The sequence below is a fragment of the Sinocyclocheilus anshuiensis genome, unplaced genomic scaffold (genome assembly GCF_001515605.1).
Source record: "Sinocyclocheilus anshuiensis isolate Anshui unplaced genomic scaffold, SAMN03320099.WGS_v1.1 scaffold379, whole genome shotgun sequence".
NCBI classification, from domain to species: Eukaryota; Metazoa; Chordata; class Actinopteri; order Cypriniformes; family Cyprinidae; genus Sinocyclocheilus; species Sinocyclocheilus anshuiensis.
In genome coordinates this window covers 192156-202148 of record NW_015552574.1, presented here as the reverse complement: position 1 = coordinate 202148, position 9993 = coordinate 192156, and the positions used below count along the sequence as shown (strand labels likewise).

Sequence of the window (9993 nt, the reverse complement as noted above, 5' to 3'; positions counted from 1 at the left end):
GGTGTGGTGTGTGTGTGTGTGTGTGTGTGTGTGTGTGTGTGTGTATAAACCCTTCATTCAGCTTTTCAGGTGCTAATCCTCTTCTCACACACACACACGCATCTCTCACACAGATGTTATGCCCCTCAATCACAACACATCTAACCGTCCTAAGCCAAGATTACTCTGCACCGCCACCCCTCAAATCCCCCGCTTTCCATGACCTCAGTGCAAAACGCTGAAGAACCGCAGCCTTTAGCATTCAACACTCAGGCTTTTTGGAGTCAGAGGCCTGTATGTAGATCATTCTCGCTCATTATCTCACGGTTACTTTGATCAGATGGGGCAGATGCGGCTCTGATCCGGGATTGGCGACCCGACGCAATGCCCTCTGCGCTGTCTATTGCAACCCTATTGCAAACACATCTCTATGCAAGCATGTCCCCGTCCTGATTGGCCTCTAACAAGCTTGCCTGGGTTTGTTAGAACAGGGCTTTAACAATATCCTGCCGATATGTGCGATTCCCAGGAAGAAAGCTCGAGCCTTCCATGCTTTGAAAAATAACAGTGGAGATCTGATCAAAGGCCAGCGCAAACAAGAGTGTCGACACATCAAGAGAAGAGGCTGGCGAGGGGATGCGGGGAAAAAGCCGCAATCTCGGTCACACCCCTCGTTTTCCAGGAACATTTGTTGTGGGGATAAGAGTCACTGTCGTCAAGGCGACGGCAAGAAGAGAGCCAGCTGGGTGACAGAGCAACAGCTGCTCATTCACAGTCACATCTGGCGACAAGAGCATTCATCTCCGTGCCAACAGGGCAGAGAGAGCCAGCCGAGAGATGGGAGAAACACGCAAGGAGAGAGAGAGAGAATGAAAAAGTAGGGATGTGCAAAACATCATGTTATTAAAAATCAACTAATCAGTCGGTCACCTGAATAACTAGCTGACAGGCCTTAACGAAGTCTAGTTGAATTAGACCGGTTTCTAACAGGGCCTTTAGAGGAGACATAAAAAATAAAAATATCACAAACAGCATGCAAGAAGCTCAAAAAACAACATTTTCTAAAACTATCTGTTAATACACATCTTTTCTCTATCTATCACAAAATGATGTACATATGTGTGTATATTATATATATATATATATATATATATATATATATATATATATATATACACACACACAGTATATATTAAATATACACACAGGTTTTTTAAGTTGTTTCCCATGGCCCATATGTCTTTTTTAATTCCATAAGGAAACCATGCCTAAAAGGTCTGGAGAATGTGTCCAACTGTTGTAAAATACAAAGAATGCACTGTTTCTCTGTGTCCTTATAGAAAACAATATAGCAGGACCTTTGAATATTTTACATATTAAATATATTAAAAAGTCCTTTTATATTTTCTGTGAGGCCACAGAGAAATGCTACTTAAAAGGTCTGGCGAACGAGTCCAACTGTTGCACACTTGTTTTCTGGATTCCCCATATGCTGTCAATAGTTATTTTGCTTTGCCTCCAAGCGATGTCTGTTCTACCTCAGAAAGTGGCATCTGTTCTCTTTCTCCATCGGTTTTTTCCCTCTTCCACTGTCTCCATCTATTCATCAACACCCGTCTCAAACTGCTGATCACCACAAAGGGTCAGTTTACTGGGAGAATTTCACAAAACCTGTCAAAAATATCTCCAGGTGATATTTCACCTCAGAATGTAAAAGAAATAAGAAACCATATTTCACTTTAAGAAAATGAAGCCTTTTTAAATGTGAAATTGTTTTCATTCAAATCAAGCACAATTCCCATTACTGTAAAGTATTTACAGTAGATAAACAGTGAAGTATTTATACTGTACTGACTTTATTCTAAAATAATAATAATGTCATAATTTACAATACAGAACTGCTCTTACTGTATTGAGAATCACTACTGAGAATTAAAATAAAAATGTCAAAATAAATGAGCACATTACAGTAAGATTTTAATTTTTTAAATAAATGTTCTCTTTTTTTAATACTTCGAGGATGGTTTAATTGTCAAAGTTGATCACACTGTCACAATATAATAAAAATAATATGTTTTAAATTGTATAACAATATTTTAACAACAGTAATAATAGTAATATTAATAATAACAACAACAACAGTTATTATTATTATTATTATTATTATTAGGAATATGGTTTAATTGTTATGAAAGTATCACACAGTTGTCACAATATTTACCCATTAATACTAAAAATAGCCCTATGTATTTGTAATAGTATTTTAATTAAAAATATATATTTTAACAACATTTAAATTTTTTAAATAATAATAATAATTATTATTATTATTATTATTATTATTATTATATTTTAATATGTAATAGACTTTTCTATTGTTTAGAAATTTATTATTGTTTATTATTTTCTATTCTTATAAAGTGACCGATGATTCACTCAAAAGTCCGTAACTAAACCCAAATAAACATATTATTAAAATTTAATACAATAAAAACCCATCTACACCGGGCTACCAACAAATTATTAATCGTCTGTTCACAGAATGTGCGTAAACAAGCTGAAAGATTTCCTTACAAGCAGACATTCTTTCTTGACAGTTACGGCTCTCCTGTGCTCTCCCTCCTGCGTCTACATTATTATTTAATAACGCTTACATCCATTTGTCACACTAAAAGCAGAACACACCGGTCACAATAAAGATGGACTGCTGGCATTAAAAAATCTTCGAGACCCGCACGCTTCCTCAAACTTAAAACTCTGGGCTGGGCGGCACACGAGCTTTAACACAATATACAAAAATCTGCACATCAATCTTCACCGGGGCTCACAGGAAAAGCCTACTTCTGCACTTTAAAGAGTCTCTGTGATTTGGCAATCCCCTAGTAGGAGTCTGCGGCATCTCCAAATGGCAGCTTGCTCACCACAACCTCCACTGTGATAATTTCTCACCTATCAAGAGAAAGCAGGGCGGCCGTGGCAGGAAAGCCCGGTCTGGCTGGCTACAGAAGCTCTGGTTTGCAGACTGCGCTGGGTGGTCATGCAAATCCATCGGGGGCTAATCAGAAAACAAATGGCCTAGAATTGCTCGGGAGGCACTGGGTGAAAAAGCCCAGTCATGAGGCTCGCTGATGTTATCGGACACTGTTTGCGTGTCCTACTTCCTATTTTCAAAGCCCGTCTAAGCAACTAAACCGTGCAGCACAAGTCATTCAACTCAAGTTTCTGTGCCATTTCCTCTTTTTGGTGCACCCATCCTCCTCTTCTCCCACACCTCCACATTTTTCATTTGCACTAAGTAGGCCCAGACAGAATTTGCAGATTTCTCTGCATTTTCAGGTGCTGACTTGAGGAATAAAAGTGAAGATTTGTGGAACGAATCAGAATATGGTAAAATATGTCAAATGATGCAGGAGTATGACACTCTTATTTAAAGCTGAAAGCGTCATTGGATTAGATCAAATCTTTTTTTTTCAACTGTTTTCAGCCTACGGACCCTCTTGGTGGAAAGAATGAGTGAGCAGGGGAGACTGTGGTTTGTATGACCGCATGAGTGCCATATTAATTCATTTACATGATTATTGCATTTCAACACATGAAAACAAGGTTCCCGTAGCTAAACTAACAACTTCTAAGAGCAATCTGCTGTGAGAAGCAATCACACGAGTCGTGAGATTTACCGATCTGTGCAGTCGCAGGCCGGTTTTGATATTCCTTTCAAACCACTTAAACCGGCCCACCAGGAAACAAAGTGGGCCGCAGCAGCTCCGTTGCGGTTCCACAGCGGTCCGCATTACACCTCGAGGTCAGGAACCCAGAGTCTGGAGGAGAGGAGCTCTGACGCCAGCTGAGATCAGAGGCCGAGAGCCATTGATCCGGGCCCGAGTTCGTGATCCGGTGTCAGCGTGCGAGCAGGTGCGGAGCAGAATTCACAGTGGAACCGCGTCTCATCCGTCTCCCAGGGCAGTTTTTTCCAGCGGGAAACTCCAGCGCCAGGCCTCCCTAATCTTCATCATCACCTCTCTGCTACTTCTCGCCGGCTCTTATCTCCACTCGCACAAACTCACATCACATCGGCTCATTAGCAGGCTTTACAGACACCTTCGCTGTCAGACTCGCACTGCTCTTTCCTGTTTTTAGATTCCTACACTTATAATGAGGTTACCCCACACATTTTTTTCCCTCTTCTCCTCGTCGAGCTCGTTCAAGCATAAGTGCCGACGAGACTCCACCAATTGAGCTCTCATTCTTTCTCACCCGAGTTGTCTTTCATTTCTCACCTCTTTCTTTTCCACCTTTCTCACTCTTGCTCAATCTGATCGACTGTTTTCTTAGGGCCCAATAAAATCTATTTCCCCTCCCCCAAATTCTGTTTGCCATTAAATTTTTTATTTTTTTATTTTAATAGTTTGATTCAATTTTTGTCATTAACCAGCATGTCTGATCATTTGAATTCAAAAAATCTAACTTGATCAATCTTTTAAAATGTGATCAAATTTAAGTATAATAATATAGAATAAAACATTGCACTTTTTGTCCAGATTCAATTGTTTTATTTTACATTTTTTTGTAATTAAACAGCATGTCTAATCATTTGAATTCATAAAACTTATTTTTAATGTAATAAAATGAAAATTTACAATAAAACACTGCATTTTTGCCAAAAAAAAACAACTTTAAAACAGAACTTTACTAGGCTATATAAATTAAAACTTGGATGTAAAAAAAATTGATCATGATTCCTTAAAATAAAAAAATAAATAAAGTATTTATACTATATCATTTTTAAGCTGATATTTTAAAAAATGCATTTAATAATTTACAGAGATATTATGCAGTACAAAATTGCTCTATATAATAAAATAAACATCTGAGCACATTATAGTAATAAAAATTAAGGGAAAATTGTTTCATTGTCATGAATATGATCATAAAAATTGTCAAAAAACTTACCTATTGATCATAAAATAGTTTAATTAATATCATTATTATTACTTTGAGAAGTACATTTTACTATATTAAAAGAATATATCATAAATTCCAAAAATATATCATAAAAACAAGACTTTAATTTTGGTGGATAACGAATATTTGAGTTTCGGAGTATTTGTTAATTTTCCATATAGATTACTTATGAATTCGCGATGCTAGTTCATATCATGATTTGAATGTAATTTCGCAGCCATACTTTTGCTATATTTTTCCAAATTTTGCCAAAACAGTAAATTCCATTTTTACGCCTGAATTTTTTTTAATGCCTGGATTATGTCTGCGTTTTCTGCATCATGGTAATCATAAGACCTTTTTTTCTGTAGTATCTCTATCTTTTCTGAATCTCATCCTGATTTTAGTCATTCCCGAGCTTGTTTAGCTTTAACGAAGCATCTTTTTTGCCTTCTCTACTTCTTCCCCTCCTGCTTTTCTCGAGCACCTGTGCCTCATTAACCCCCCAAAAGGCCCTATTTGACTTTCCATGCGTCACTCGATTGCTGATCTTCAATCACGCCACAATTCACATTTAATTCAGATACTCCAAGCAAATTTGTATCAGTTAAAGCTGACAGCGGTTCAGCGTTTATAAATGGTTTACTGCACGACTGCGCCGGCGAATAATAAAGCCATGCTTTTCCGGCTCTTTTCAGCGAGCTAATTAATTAGGCAACTCCTCGCAGGCTGTCGTGTGCACATGGACCATGCAGCACAAGGCTGATTCCACTAAGAATCCCCCAAGTACAAATCCCGCCTAATAAAGTCTTGTAGCCGTGGCCCGTAATGGAGTCATCAAACCGTTCCCGTTTACGGAGAAAGCCCTGGACCGTCTCCAGTGAGCGAGTGTGTCCATGTACGAGTCTTTCCAATCAAAGCCTGCTCTGTCATGCTCAAGCCCGGCTCATCGCGTCCTCCGCTGTTGATACTCCAGTGTCTCTGGCCATCAGTGTCACATATAAACACATTACTAGTGTGTGCTCAGGGTCACCACCACCGGATACAGATATCACCATGCTGTGCTGTTGTCAAGTCGCTTCTATTAAAAGCAGCAAGCTGTTAATTCAACCATAACATGCCACGTCTGTATTTCAGCACTGTCACAAAATCAATTTGACCGTGAAACACGAGCAGACTAACACCAGACTTCAGCTAGAATGACCTTAGAACTGCACATTACGTCTATCACACTACATATCTATGGATATGGACAGGATTTTAATATGCACGTGGTAGTTTTCAATAGCATTCCTGTAGCTCAACGTATCAGTAACTTCATGGGTTCAATACTCAGAAAAAGCATGGACTCACACCTTGAATGCAATATATCACTTTGGATAAGAGATAGTTATCAAAATATAAGAACTATAAGCACAGAAAACACACAATAGCATGAATAATAAAAATTCTAAAATATAGTGCTAAAAATGTCCTATCGAACACATTTCAAAATATTATAAAATTATATACACTAAATTCTTATAATTATATATTTTACATTTATTATTATTATATTCATGTTAATTATAAAAATTAATATTTAAAAGGAATATAAAAATAATGATTCATTATATTTAAAAAAAAGAAAAAGTCTGCTAAATGCACAAAAAATTATATATGAAAAACTGTATTCATAGAATAAAAATAACAACATGAAAAATTAAAGTATTGTATAAAAACCGTAATATATGAATATAAATATTTTATATATGCTATATTTTTCTATTAATTTATAAAATGTTTTTAATAAATCATTTATTTTTAATTATATTTAAATAAATTATTTTAAGGATATTTATTAACATGCACTTATGTTTCAAACTAAAATATTATAATGAAATCTCAAAATAATTATTAAATGTTACATTCAATTTAAATAGAAAAAGCATTCTATATAAATTATTCAAATATACATCAATTTAAATAACATATTAAATGCATCTGCAAACTGCACTAGCTTACTGTCTTACGCAAAGCAAAACCTTACAGGCCCTGTTTACACTTGCTGGTAATACCATCCGCCTCAGGTGATGTGTTCATAATTGGCCAGCCGAGACCCGTTGTTTACACTTGCTGTTAACATAAGTCTTAAATGTGTCTCAAGTTCTGACCACTTGCCAACATGCATGCTTCACGAAATAGTGTGCTCCACGTTAATACCAGAGCAGAAGCATGCAAATCTGAAGTAATCTACTTCACAGGTGATAAATAATCTGTTGACCCTCTGATTGCTCGTCCAAACCCAATTTACCATGAGTGGAATGTGGGATATAGTCATTTGCACTTCTCTGCTGACCTCTTCTTTCCAAACCTCCCTTCCATTTCTCCGGGTCTCTATCTGTCTATCTCTGCTCTCTGCATGTGAATAAATCAACACAGGGAGGGGTGCAGGAAAAAAGAGAGTGAGGGGAGAAAAAGTAGGGCACTTCAACCTGGTATGGGCAGTTCTGAGTAACACCACCGAGAAAATAAGAGCAAGACAGAGATGTAGTTCCTAGCAGAGAACACAAATAAGCAAGACACCGATGGAGGAACGAAGAGAAGAGAGGGCCGTTGGATGTGAAAATAGGAAACCATTTACGCAGCGGGCAAAATGACAGATAGCGTACGAAAGAACAGGGCTGAATCTGGGAGGGGGCAGCAATAAAGAGAAGAGAGGGCAGAATGGATCGAGATGAGGGAATGATAGAGGTGAGAAAATTAGGGGTATGGATGTCGGCGCTAAGAATACAGATACTGATGGCGAAAGAAATGGAAAAGAAAGAGGACTTGAAAAACGGCAAGGAAAAAATTAAATTACAGATTGGAAGAAATGGAGATGCTAGCTGAAAGACTGAGCAAAATGACAGAAAAGTAATAGAAAGATGAGGATGGCAGATCAGGGAAAGTGCACTCAAAGGTGAAAGTGTGAGAAACAGAGGTTGAGAGAGCACAGAAGGGTCGCATGAACATAGACTGTATGAATATCTTATGCAAGCGCTGCAGATGAAAGCGCATGGTTCTGACATTCTCTCTCTTTTGCTCTCTCTCCGTCTCTCCTGAGGCGGTGTCTATTTAAATGTGTGCTTAATCGGGGAGTGTTACAGCTCTAATCGTGGCTTGCGTCACACTGAATGCGCGTAACGCGCGTCACACACACACACACACACACACACACACACACACACACACACACACACACAACTCGCATCCATATCTAAACATATTCTCACTCTCCGCTGCATCTTCCTGTTGTCCATCTCCTAATCAGTGTCTCTTTTGCACATTGTCACAAACACCAAACAGCCTGTGGGTGGCAAAGAAAGAAAGAGATCAAATGAAGGATTAAACAAGCAAAAAAAAGAACTAAACAAAAACAGGATAAACAAAAAAAAACAAAAGACAGAAAAATAAATGAAATAACAGATGTGCGAATGAAAGAACGAACGACCAAACAAAAGACAGCAATAGTGAGAGATAAACAAATAAATGAGAAATGAACAAAACAGAAACAAAAACAATACAAAAGTTAAAAAACAAGCGAAAATCAAACAAACAATTCAAACATTAAAGGGAATAATAAAAAGAACAAAAGCCAAAACAAAAAGAATGAACAAACAAGAGAATATATAGGACAAAATTACAAACAAATGAAAAATTAAAAGAATGACTAAAGCAAACCGATTAAAATAAACAAACAAACAAAATGCTGAACAAATGATAATTGAGCAAACAAGAGAATAAATTAACAAAAACAACAACAAAAGTACAAACAAACGAAAAGATTTAAGAAACAAAATGACAAATGAGCAACTAAATGAAAGAGAATGAAAACAAAAGGAACAAGGAAAGAAAACAAAGATTGAACAAACAAAATGATAAATGAGCAAACAAATGAAACAGAAAGAATGAACAAAAGGACAAAAGGAACAAGGGCAAAAATACAAACAAAAAGATTTACGAAAATAAAATTATAAATAAGCAAACAAATGCAAGGCAGAATGAATGAATAAAAGAAACAAGTGCAAAAGCACAAATGAGCGAAAATACTGAAAAATGATAAGCAAACAAATGAAAGACAGAATGAATTAACAAAAAGGACAAACAAATGAAAAAATAAGGATTGAACAAACAAAATAAGAGCAAACAAGTGAAAGACAGAATTGACAAACAAAAGATACGAGAACAAAAGTACAAATTAACGAAAATGAATATATTGAGCAAACAAAATTAATGACCGAAAAAAATGAAACCAAGAATGAACAAAAGGACAAAAGAAACAAAAAAAGTACAAACAAACAAAAAAAATGAAAAGATTGACGAAAAAAAATTAACAAACAAGTGAAAGACAGACTGAATGAACAAAGGACAAACACAAACAGACAAAAGTGCAAACAAAAAAAGATTGAAAAAACAAAAGAGCAAACAAGTGAAAGACAATGAATGAATGAACAAAAGAAACAAGTATCAAAGTACAAATGAATGAAAAATGAAAATAGAACAAACAAAATGATAAGGACACAATGAACGAATGAATGAACAAAAGAAACAAGGGCCAAAGTACAAAGGAACAATAAAAAGAATGACTAAACAAACAACATGATAGATGAACCAAGAAATAAAACAGAATGAATGAACAAAGGCAAGGACCAACAAACAAATGAACAAAATGAAGTAACCACAAAAAAAGCACAAACAAAGCAGAGGAAGAAGAGCAGAATGAATGAACAAAACAAACAAACAAAAGAAAGGAAAGAATGAGAGAAGGGCTGTGAGGCGGGATGGTGGTAATGAAGATGAACTAATGAGTTGCTGACAAACCCTCTTCACACTCAGCGGGGAGATGACAGAGGCAAGAAGCTACAGGAAAAAACACAAAGCCCTTAAAAAGCACAGCAGATGAGTGGCTCCTCTGCAGGCTTTTTATCTGGTTCTGTTCAAAGTTTGCTCCGAGTCGCCCCACATGACAGGAGCACACGAGAAAGTAGAGCAATGCAGATTGAAGAAAGGGGTGCTCGAGAGGGGAAGAGCAATTTTCTGGGCACTGACTGA

At 36.7% G+C, this 9993-nt stretch overlaps 1 protein-coding gene across 2 annotated transcripts in view; it reads right to left on the bottom strand.

Annotated features, from left to right (window-relative positions):
• Positions 1-9993, bottom strand: part of LOC107665153 (nectin-2-like) — a 163788-nt gene that overhangs the window by 124535 nt on the left and 29260 nt on the right. The window lies entirely within an intron of this gene.